Genomic DNA, 12,936 nt, shown 5'->3' with positions numbered 1-12,936 from the left:
GTTGTTGGGTGCCTCAAATTCAAGGTAATAACTGAACATATAGTCTTAGTTTCTTTTTCTTTCATTAAATTTTGATGAAACTAGTTACACAAAAAAATGAACAAAAATAACCTAAATCGTAGATATTTTGTAACCAGTTACACCATATCATTAAAATAAAATAAAAAAAGCAATACAATTAACCAATTCTAACACTCAATAGTTTATTTAAATCTCACATTAACTCTTGTGTTCTATGACCTGGTTAAAAATTAACCTTAAAAATAGTGTCTTGTACTCGGTTATTGAAAAAAGAAGAAACTTCACGGTTAATATACATGAAAGAACATGCAGCTACAAAAGGTTTCAAGAAGATGAGATACCTTGCTGCCATGCATTGATTGTAATTGCAAAAAGAAGGCTAAGTTGTTGCGGCTACTACTTCAATAACTACAAAACAACACTATGCCAAATAGTACCTACGGCGTTGGTTTGCACTGTGAACTGACGCTATTGATAATCTCAGGTCAATAGCATTGGTATACAAGCGTCTCGACTGTTAACAAACAACGTCAGTTACTAAATTGATGCTAGTACATGAGCCTCAATAGCATCGGTTCACAACTGATGCTTTTTTACAATGAAACTTTGAGTTTCATTATTAGTAACGATAGCATTGGTTAAGAACCAACGCATCTGAGCCAAATCACGTCAATTTATAATTAGTAGTATTAGTTCTAAACTGATGCTGAGCTCGATATAGGGAAAAATTTGTTTCATCATCCTCATTCCCTCCCGATCCCCTAAAAACAATTTTGCAGAGGTGACTGCGAACCCAACCATCGAGAGCCACCTCCTGAACACCGAGAGCCCCTCCTAACCCCCGAGAGCCACTTCTTGACCACCGAGAGGCCCTTTAGACCTCGGAACTCCTCGCCTTCGCCCCTCCCTCACAATTAAGAGCCTTCCCCCATGACTCCACCCTCCCCCACGGTTCCGCCAAACCCACATGGCTCCGCCATCCCCCATGACTCTTCTCACCTTCTCTCGTACGCCGGCGATGAGGAGGAGAGCCCAAACCCCCACGGCTCCTCCCTTCCCCCACGAACCAACCGATTATTGTTTTTTTTCATAAATTATATATATATGTATATAAATAAATATATAATTATATGTTTAATTTGTTGTTAGCAAATTGATTTTAGAATTACGATTAGGATTGTAGAATTATGTTTGTAAAATGTAGTTTAGTTTAAATTTAAATTTATATTAATTATATTTTTAATTAGGTTAAATTAATTTCAAATTAGTTGAAATTTTTGTTAGAATTTATTTCAATTGTTTAATTTACTTTTTTAATTTAATTATATAATTAGTTTTAATTGTTAATTGTAAATTTTTAATTGTGGTTTGGTTTGGCACTTTTTGTTGTGGTGATCTACTTGGTGGATAGCTTAGAGCCTCCGCCCCTTGCCACCTCCACATAGGCGAGGTTAATTATTTTTCAATTATTCTTTTAGTTTAATTAAGTTAATTTTAATTAGATAACATTGAAATTCTGAAATTGTGGTTAGGTTTGGATTTTTTTTTTTTTTTTTTTTGCAGTTGATTGGATTTGGTGGTGATCCCATTTGACGGCAAATCATATATCTTGACAATAATTTTTATTGTAAAATCATACATAATTTTATTATAATTAATTTTGTGAATTAATTTGTAGTTCAAAAGCACAATGGTGTACCAGCTTGAAGAATTCAATGACGTACGAGATGAATGGGTGGAGTCAATTCTACCTCATCTCAGTGTTTGATGAAAACTAGTGCTAGCTAGTATGTACCTCCTGTTGGTTTTTATCAAAGTTACGCAGCGGAATGGGTCTTTTAAAAATTTATTAATACCAGCCAGGATCATTCATATATAGATATATTCAATCACATACAAATAGAATAGAGATTAACTTTTGTAGCCTATCAAGAATCAACAAATATTTTTGTATAAATCAATGATCTTCCAATCCAGATTCTAAAAGCTCACACATTGATCATCCAGACCAACCCTCAAATACACAAGGACGTGTGTGGGCACGTAGGATTCAAAAGACTGATTTAGAATTCTCTAGATGTACTCAACAAATGAGATCTAGAGAGGTTTGATTGATAGAAGATGTATTAAATAGTTTTTCAGGTTTATGAAAACCTATCGCTTTCTTTTTTAGAGAGAGAGTCTGACAGTCTAAACTTTTAATCGCTTAAAAAACATTTTTCTTAAAGTATCGCTCGTTCAGTTTTATAAAGATAATTAACTTAATTAATTAATCTTTATTTTATTCAAGTAAAACTAATTAGTTATAACCTATTTAATTATTTAATTTAAATCACATTTGAAAAGAATAATTAAATAATTGATTAAATAATTAAATAATTGATTAAACAAATAAAACTTCACTGTTGTCACAGTACATGATTAGTGGCTTATCCATATTTGGAACTACTTCCAGATCAATGTAGAACTTCCTCAACAAAACCACTTCCATAGCTACTTCACAAGCTACTATATACTCGGCTTCCATGGTTGAATCTGCTATAGTGGATAGTTTAATGCTTCTCCAGACTATAGCTCCTCCACCAAGAGTGAATACTGACCCAGACATCGACTTACGACTGTCTTTGTCTGATTGAGAATCCGAATCAGTGAATCCAGTAGGGTTTAACCCACCCCTTGAATATACAAGCATATAATCTCTCGTTCTCCTAAGATACTTGACAATGTGTTTTACTACATTCCAGTGTTCCAAACTAGGATTTGATTGATAACGACTCACAATCCATACTGCATAACATATGTCAGTTCTAGTACACAATATAGCATACATAGGACTCCCAACAACTGAAGCATAGGGATACTTTCTCATGTCCTCTTCCTCTTGAAATGTCTTTGGACATTGCTCTTTGGAAAGAGTAATTCCATGCGTGGCCGGTAATGGACCTTTCTTCGAATTCTCCATAGAGAACCTTTCAAGAACCTTAGTTATATAATTAGTTTGAGGAAGTGCCAAGAGCATGTTCTTCCTGTCCATTAGGATTTGGATTCCCTGAACATAGCTCGCCTCGATCAAATCCTTCATTTGGAACTTTTTGGCTAACCAATTCTTTACGTTTGACAGTGTCTCTACATTGTTTCCAATGAGGAGAATGTCATTGTAATGCCCTACTACTCAGGGACTGTTACACTGTGTATTTTAAATAGTGCTACACTTGCTAAACAAGTCATTTGGCCATAATTGTGTAACTAAACGTGATTAACAGTTTAGGGTTAAAAAATTTGGTCAAAGGTACCATCATTTCAATAAAACGTTTACTTTATACATGGGATCCCAAAATACGTTTAAAAGGTTAATTACAATGGAAAAGTTACAACCAGCCAACCTAAGTGGCAAAATAGGGTATGACCCTAGTTCCTCTTTAAACTCTCGCCTGTGGTGGTTGAGCAGTTGCTTATGTACACATCGTCACCTAAGCTCTCTAACTCAAGGATGGTCCAGATTTATTTTTCCTTTACCTACACCATATAGCACTTGTGAGCCAAGGCTTAGCAAGAAAACTTAAACATGCTCATAAGCAGTTAATAACGTATTACCAAATCATAATAAGCATGCCTAGCAGTAATCATCCTACTCATGCATGCATACCATTCATATAAATGACTACAGTGTCATAAGGGCCAATAGCCCTAGATAAACAATCAATAAATTATATCGGGGTCCAAAAAAATACATGATTATGGAATCATACTGGGGCTCGGCGCCCTAGGATATGAGACTAATGAGTCACCCTCAGGCCCTTTGCCTTGTCCTCTGTATAACCAGCCTTGGAGCTGGCCCATTGTAACTCCTTGGATAACCAAGACCATTACACTGTGTGTTTGAAATAGTGCAGGGCTTATTAATCAAGCCGTTTGAACATGAATGTGATTCTAAAGTCAACTGATAGGTTAGGGTTAAAAGATTTTGATCATAAATGGTTAATTTTCATTAAAACAAGTATTTGATACATGGGATCCCAAAAATAGTATTTACAAGGAACAACCTTCAAAAGATGGTACAGCAAAAAGCCAGTCTAAATAGCACAATACAGTTTAGAGCTCTAATTCTTGTAAATTCCATCGGTCACAGTGGTCGAGCAGCTGACGATGTACACTCCTCCCCCAGAGCTCTCCAACTCATGGTTGGTTCAACTTTCCTTTGCCTTTACCTGCACCACGTAGCACCCGTGAGCCAAGGCCCAGCAAGAAAATCATAAACAACAAGCATAGATAAACACAAGAGCATATAATCAATTTCAATCCAATCAGTTCAACTAATCAGCAGAATACAAATATAAAGCTCGACAACGATTAACATATAATTTCAACATATATTTCGTTCAGTAATAAAGGCAATTAGGTATTAGCACCCTTAGGTCGAGCCCTATGATTATTAGCTGATCTCAGCTCGCTTAGGCCGAGCTGCGTTTAGTATGCTTATCATCAGCCCTGGCACCCTTAGGTCATACTTTCATATTGCATACAATAGCCATACAATTACAAAATACCTATGTTCAGTTATAGGGAACCTTAGTCCCAAACACAACCACATGGGTGCAGTTTTCTTATCTTGAGTCCCGAGAGATAGATAAAGAGTAGTCCCGAGCATTATCCTCAATCCTGAGCCTTAACGGTAACCCTGGTCACAAGAATAATAGATAACTATCAAATCCCAATCCAATACTCAACTTCAAAATAATAATCTAGCCTCTAGGACCTTGGATTCTACCAAACTGGGTGGTAGGATCCTTCCTGGGCCTTAATATTTGGGTTTCCAAGCTTAAAAGCCTCAAACAACCTTGGTTTTACATTTGAGCCACGGCTAAACCCTTAAGGGTCGCGATGCGTTCAAGTCAGAGGCAAAATGCCTCTCTTCTAAAGAACACGGGTCGTGGCGCGCTACACCTTGCACCGCAGCGCGCCTAGACAGAACAGAGGCCTTCCAGCCTCTTCAAGCACATGGGCCATGGTTCCTAAAGAACAAGGCCGCAGCCCGAGACCCCAAACCTAGAAAACCAGCCTTTTTCCTATGTTTTTCCTCAAGTCTAAACCTCAAAATTCAACCCCAAACATCAGCCAAACTCAGATTTAAGTCCAGTACCCTTAACCTTATAGCCTAACCATCATAACCAACCCATAAGCCACTCCTTACACTTGTCAAATACCCAAAACCAGTCGTGAAATCCCTCTGAATACAAAATCTAAATTCTAACTGTAATACAGCAGAATTCAACCATTAAAACTTGAAACATTACCTCAGCTTGCAGCTTACGTCCTCAGCAAATTCTTGGTTGCCCTAGCTTTAATTTCCCAGTTCCCTTCAGCTCAATTCCTAGCTTGTTATTTTATGTTTGTCCTTCAAAACTCAGAGTTTCCCTTAGGTTCTAGAGAGAGAAGGATAGAAAACTTGTATGTGAGGGAGTGAGAGAGATCAAGTGTCTTCCTACTAACTCTGGTGGTTTCCTAAACCTCAGCTGATCCTGCACCTTAGCCAAAAATACTAAAGTACCCCTCAAGACAACTCAGCCCTCTAATTGTTCTAAGGGTAACATGGTCATTTTCCTAATTCCCACTAATTCCTCAAGTCATCCTACCATTTTCCAATTAATCCCGTCACGCCAAACTAATTACCAAATACGTTCTCATTACTCAATAAGCCCTAAAATATATTATAATTTCCCAAGTCGGGTATTATTCCCCGCTATGACTATTCCGCTATTCCGCTCACTAGGATCGCCTCAAGGCATATAGTGAAAATATATCCACATAATAATGTGGTCTCAACCATTTAACACATATAATCACATTTATGCCATTAACGGACCAAAATTATAGATATGCCCTTATAAACAATAAAGGGCCCACATGCATATCTAATACTCGTAAACATGCATATAATATATTCACATTATCATATATATCATGCATGCCACATAGTCATGCATTTAAATCACATAATCACATACATATCCAATTATGCCCTCCCGACACGCTAATAAAGTACCTAAATCCTAATAGTATTTTTGGGTCGTTACAACTATCCCCCTCCTACAGAGAATTTCATCCTCAAAATTTACCTGAATAACTCGGGATACTAATCCCGCATAGATGACTCTAGCTCCCATATCACTTCCTCGACCTTGCTATTCCTCCATAAGACTTTGACTAGAGGAATCGTCTTGTTCCTCAAAACCTTATCCTTCATATCTAGGATCTGGACAGGTCACTCCTTATACGATAATTTGGTCTGTAACTCTAGACCCTCATATCCCAATACACGATTCGTATCTAAGATGTACTTCCGAAGCATACAGATATGGAATACGTCGAGAACTTCTGATAACGACGGTGGCAGAGCCAATTTATAGGCTACTTGCCTTATCCTCTCCAGATCTCAAAAGGTCCTATGAATTTAGGGCTCTGCTTTCCCTTTTTTCCAAACCTCCTCACCCCTCGTAATGGTGAAACTTATAGAAACATGTGGTCCCCTACCTAGAACTCCACGTTCCTACGCTTAGGATCAACGTAGCTTTTCTGTCAGCTCTATGAAATGAGCATTCGAGCTCGGATATTCTCAATAGCTTAACTAGTCTTCTGAACCATCTCCGGTCCAATATACTTCCTCTCCCCCATCTCATCCCAATGAATGTGTGATCTACATCTCTTTCCATACAACATCTCGTATGGAGCTACTCCAATCATTGATTTATAACTGTTGTTGTACGAAAACTCAATCAAAGGGAGGTACTTACTCCAAGACCCTTCGAAGTCTAATACGCATTCTCAAACATGTCCTCCAATATCTGAATTTTCCTCTTAGACTGTCCGTCTGTCTGAGGATGGAAGGCTGTACTAAACTTTAGTTGAGTTCCCATAGCCTTCTGCAAACCTCCCCAAAACTTGGAGGTAAATATGGGATCCCAGTCTGATAATATAGTTTTAGGAACCCCATGGAGATGCACATTCTCTCTGACATATAACTCTGCCTACTGATCTACAGTATAGGTCATCCTCACTGGCAAAAAGTGAGCTGACTTGGTGTATCTATCTACTATCACCCATATCGAGTCGTGTAGCCCCACCGTCCTGGGTAAACCTCAAACGAAATCCATAGTAATATCTTCCCATTTCCACTCGAGAATACCCAAAGGTTGTAACAATCTCGCTGGTCGTTGATGTTAGTCTTCACCTGCTGACAGGTCAAACACTTGGCCACGTACTCAACCACGTCCTTCTTCATCCCAGGCCACCAATACAAAGTCCATACATCCTGATACATCTTCATGGTGCCTGAATGGAGTGAGTATGGTGTAGTATGGGACTCATCAAGTATCTCTCATCCAATTACCATATCCATCGGAACACAAATCTGATCCTTATACCGTAGCAACCCGTCTCTAATATAGAATAATCCTTAGCCACTCCAGCTAGGGCATTCCCTCTAACCTCCTTCAACTGCGCATCATCGAACTAACCCTCTCTTATCCTATCTAGGAGGGTAGACTGTAAAGTAATATTGGTCAACCGACCCACAACCAGTTCTATCCTCGATTTGGCCATCTGCTCTGCCAATTCTTTGATCTTTTCTTCGAACTAAATAACTGCCCTAGGCTTCTCCGGCTCAACGCATCTGCCACTACATTGGCTTTTCCTGGGTGGTAAATGAAGGTGTGGCATCATTATCTGTATGGGGAGAAGTGCGAGATATATACTGACCACAAGAGTTTGAAATATTTCTTCACTCAGAAGGATCTAAATATGAGGCAGAGACGTTGGTTGGAGTTGGTTAAGGATTATAACTGTGATATCCTTTACCACCCTGGGAAAGCCAATGCGGTGGCAGATGCGTTGAGCCGGAGGGGCCGAGGACAGTTGTATAGTTCCACCCAGATCTCGAGGGAATTAGATGATGAGATGGCTAGGGCAAGGATATTACCTTGCAGTCAACCCTATTAGAGAGGGTCAAGGAGGGTTAGTTGGTGGATGTGCAGTTGCAGGAAGTTAGGCAGCATGTCTTAGCAAGGGCAGCTAAGGATTATTCTATTTCTGAGACAGGTTTGCTTCGATATCAGGGACGAATTTGTGTTCCAGTAGACGATGGGATCAGACGAGAGATACTGGATGAGTCTCACACTACCCCATACTCACTTCATCCGGGTACCACGAAGATGTATCAGGATCTACGGACATTATATTGGTGGCCCAGGATGAACAAGGATGTGGTAGAGTATGTGTCTAGATGTTTGACATGTCAGCAGGTTAAGGCTGAGCATCAGCGACCAGCGAGATTGCTTCAGCCTTTCGGTATCCCAGAGTGGAAATGGGAGGATATTACGATGGATTTTGTGGGAGGAATACCCAGGATAGTTGGACTTCATGACTCGGTGTGGGTGATAGTGGACAGATACACCAAGTCAGCTCATTTTCTACTAGTGAGGTCGACCTATACAGTGGAACAGTATGCAGAGTTGTATGTGAGGGAGATAGTTCGTCTCCATGGGGTTCTAAAGTCTATTGTATCTGATTGAGACCCTATCTTTACCTCCAAGTTTTGGGGAGCTCTGCAGAGAGCCATGGGGACTCAGCTGAAGTTTAGCACAACTTTTCATCCTCAGACTGATGGACAGTCTGAGAGGACGATTCAGGTGTTGGAGGACATGCTTAGGGCGTGTGTGATTGACTTCGAGGGATCTTGGAGTAAGTATCTTCCGTTGATCAAATTTTCTTATAACAACAGTTATCAGTCCACGATTGGAGTGGCTCCTTATGAGATGTTATATGGGAGAAAATGTAGATCACCCATACATTGGGATGAGATGGGTGAGAGGAGGTACTTAGGACCAGACATGGTTCAGAAGACCAATGAGGCTATTGAAAAGATTCGAGCGAGAATGCTTGCTTCGCAGAGTAGACAGAAAACTACACTGATTCTAAGCGTAGGAACGTGGAGTTCCAGGTTAGGGACCACGTGTTTCTGCGAGTTTCACAATTGAGAGGAGTGAGGAGGTTTGGAGTGAAGGGCAAGCTGAGCCCTCAGTTTTTTGGACCTTTTGAGATCCTAGAGAGGATTGGACAGGTGGCTTATAGGCTGGCCTTGCCACCGTTGCTATCAGGAGTTCATAATGTGTTCCATGTCTCCATGTTGCGGAAGTATGTTTCTGATACAACACATGTGTTGAAGTATGAGGACTTAGAGTTGCAGACAGACTTGTCCTATGAAGAGCGACCAGTTCAAATTTTGGATCGGAAGGACAAAGTCTTACGGAACAAGACAATTCTGTTAGTGAAAGTATTGTGGAGAAATAGCACGGTCGAGGAAGCGACCTGGGAGTTAGAGACAGCGATGCGGGATCAGTATCCCGAGCTATTCAGGTAAATTTCGAGGACGAAATTCTCATTAGGAAAAGGAAAACTGTAGAACTAAAAATAGACCGACCTTTCTCTTTTCCTTCTCAGCTTTTTTCTCTCTCAAGGAAATTAGGCAAACCACAAGGGGGAAAACTAGGAATTTTGCTGGACTTTGAGCTGGGAATTCAGTGGGGGGTTTTGAAGCTTAGCTCAGAGATTATTCAGGGAACACATAATCAAGGCTAATGTAAGAATTAAACTGTGTTTTGAAGTTAGAAGCTTTGAGTTCTTAGTTGGGTACTGAGATGATTGTATTATTAATGTTTAAGGTTGAATTTGAGCTGATAAACTTGAGACTTAGCTGGGAGTTTGCTTAGAGAAGGAGTTCAACTGAAGAGGTAAGCTCTAATTCATGATTAGAGGTGTAAATTCGAGTTTTGCATGGCTGGTTGGGTGTTTTGAGGTTCTTGAGTTTCAGAGATTGAAACATGGATTTCTATGGGTTCTAGGCTGAGTTTTATGTTGAATTATATTGCTAAAGTCATCCTAAAAGTATTGGGAATATTTGTTTTTGAATTAGGAAGCTTTGGGGTGATTTTGGGTAAGGTTTTAAGGATTGAAATGGTGAAATTTCGGGGCTCGAAGGGATGGGCCACGGCTCTGTTCTAGAGCGCTGAGGCCCTAGGATGAAGATGAGCCAAGGAGGCTCGACCAAGGGTGAGCGCCGCAACGCCCAATGCTAGGGTCGTGGGGCGTGTCTCCTTCCAGGAAAGCCCTTGGTTCTGTTTTGAGGGTAGGGCCGCGGCTATGCTTCAAGGGCCGCATCCCTTGGGTGCACACTTGAACATTTGGGGATTTTACGCATGGGAATGTGGTCTAGAATGCTTGGGATCGATTTCACCACCATGCTTGGTGGAATTCGAATTCCCGGAAGTTAGTTTTGTAACCGGAAACCCTAATTTGAATATTAATGGAACCCTATACCTTGGTTTTGACTAGGTGATAAAATCTTAGGTTCGGGAACGGATCGTGCTTGAGGAGCGTCGCTCGTAATCCAAAACCGCAAAGATCAAAGGTAAGAAAACTGCACCTGGTTGATTATCTGTGACGGGACTAAGGGTTCCCTATTGTGTATGCTTAAAAAGATGGTATTATTCCATGCAAGCTAATTAGTGAACCAATGGCCTAAGGGTACCAAGGGTTACACTAGCACACAGGGCGCGTCTTGGCCACTGGTAGCCAAGGACAGCTTAATATGCACTGAGCTCGGTTTAAGCGGGTCGGAGTCAGTGGGGTAAACAGAGGGTGCGGCCTAAGATGTCGGCCCTGATTATTATGTGATATGAATGTCATAAGTGTTTGATTGCATCCATGATTCTGAATAAATGTTGAATGATTAATGTGGATTATTTTATGAGAGTTCATGCTTAGTGAATTTATTATCTGTTATTACTGTTTGTGTTGCACATGTTTTCTTGCTGAGCCTTGGCTCACGGTTGATACGTGGTGTAGGTAAAGGCAAGGGCAAGCTTGATCAGCCTTGATTGGAGAGCTCTGCGAGTAGAATGTACATGGCCAGCTGCTCAGCTGCCACGGTTGAGGTTTAGGCAGGGACGCGAGACCCAAAGATTGCCCATTTTGCCTTAGTATGGCTAACAGATGTTTGTATTATTTTGGAAGTCTGTAACCCAACTTTTTAACTCTGTTCCTTTTGGGATCCCATGTATATAATAGTTTAATTATATAAAATGAAACTTTTGAGACCAAAACCTCTTTAACCCTAGCTCATACATGTTTAGTTACACGTTTTTAAATTAATGACTTAATTATCAAGTCTTGCACCTTTATAAGTACACAGTGTAGCGATCTTGGCTATCCAGGGCGTTACAATACCAGTCTAGTTTCTCTTGGCCCCACTGACATAACTCTAGTGGTATCCACCACATTATCTAGAAAACATATAAAACCACCTTATAGTAGGTCCCTAGCCCTCAACGTTGATATCATGGGAACGCGAGGTCCATGCACAGCACCCACAAAAACAATGGGGTCCTCACCCTCAGGCTCAAAAGTCACTATCTTCTTCCTGCAATCTATAGTGGCCCCGTATCTAACTAGCCAATCAATCCCAAAAATGATATCGAAATCATCCATACCCATCTCAATCAAATCTGCTGATAGTTCCCTACTATCCACCATCACTGGCAATGCTCTAATCCATCTCCTAGAAACTACCAGCTCTCTTGTAGGCAGTATAGTCCCAAACCCCGTAGTGTAATACTCACTAGGCCTACACAATCTATCAATCACTTTACTATAAACAAATGAATGTGTAGCACCAAAGTTAATCAATATATTATATGAAGAGTCAGCGCTAGAAAGCTGACTTGTCACTACCGAGGGACTAGCCTCAGCCTCTGCATGTGTCAAGGTGAACACTCGAGCTGGAGTCAAGCTGTCCACCTTCCCTGGTTCCTCCTTCTTCATTGTCGACAAATCTTTCTTGAGGTGTCCAACCACCCCGCAATAACAAGCCTTGGCTCAACATTTCCTGCATCTATTACACTCTGGATAGCTACCCTATGACTCACCGCATCCCTGGCGGCCACCCTAGGCACCCCGGCCCCTCCTATCAGGACCAGCAGTGATCAAGGTGTTAGGGGTTTTCCTCTTCTGACCACTGGGGTCTCTGTCCCTACCAGGCCTTGTATATGGAGGCACTACCCTGCGAACATCCCGTCTCGCAGCGTTTGCTCTCCAATTCTTGTTCTTTGCTTCCTGAGCAGTGAGGGCCTTCTCAACCACCTAGGCATAAGTCGTCTCCCCAGGTACTGATTTGATCCTCACATCTTGAGCTATCATAGCATTAAGCCCTCGAATAAACCTGTCCTGTCTGGTTATATCTGTAGGCACTATGTATGGTGCAAACTTTACCAGCCTATCAAACTTCAGAGCATACTCATCAACTATCATACTTCCCTATACCAATCCAATGAACATATTCACCTTCGCCACCCTGACGACAACGTTGTAATATTTCTGATTGAATAGATCTCTCAATCCATCCCAACTCTGAGTAGAAATGCCTTGAGTCAGGGATGCCACCTCCCACCAAATGTGACCATCCTCTCTAAGCATATAGGTGGCACAGGCCACCCTATCATTGCCTTCCACCCTCATAAAATCCAAAATATAGGTGATCATACTCATCCACTGTTCAGCCTTCAATGGATTTGTTCCTCCCTCGAAGATTGCAGGATGTTGTCTCCTGAATCGTTCATAAAGAGGCTCCCACCTGTTTCAAATCTCAGGTGGTTGTACTGCTAGTGTCACAACAGGTGGCAAACACACCCCTATAGTGGCCCTACCATACGACCTACATTTCACATGTTTATTGCGGATTACAGCCCCCTAGTCGATCAATCACAAACAAAAAAAATGCAAACAAGCACAACAAACACCATGAAGCATATAGATTATTCAATCTTAACAAATTCATATATAAATTTATAATTGTTTCAAAGCATA

The sequence above is a fragment of the Humulus lupulus genome, chromosome 1 (genome assembly GCF_963169125.1).
Source record: "Humulus lupulus chromosome 1, drHumLupu1.1, whole genome shotgun sequence".
Classification (NCBI taxonomy): Eukaryota; Viridiplantae; Streptophyta; class Magnoliopsida; order Rosales; family Cannabaceae; genus Humulus; species Humulus lupulus.
The sequence above is the reverse complement of the archived record's forward strand: the minus strand, read 5'-3'. Positions refer to the sequence as shown.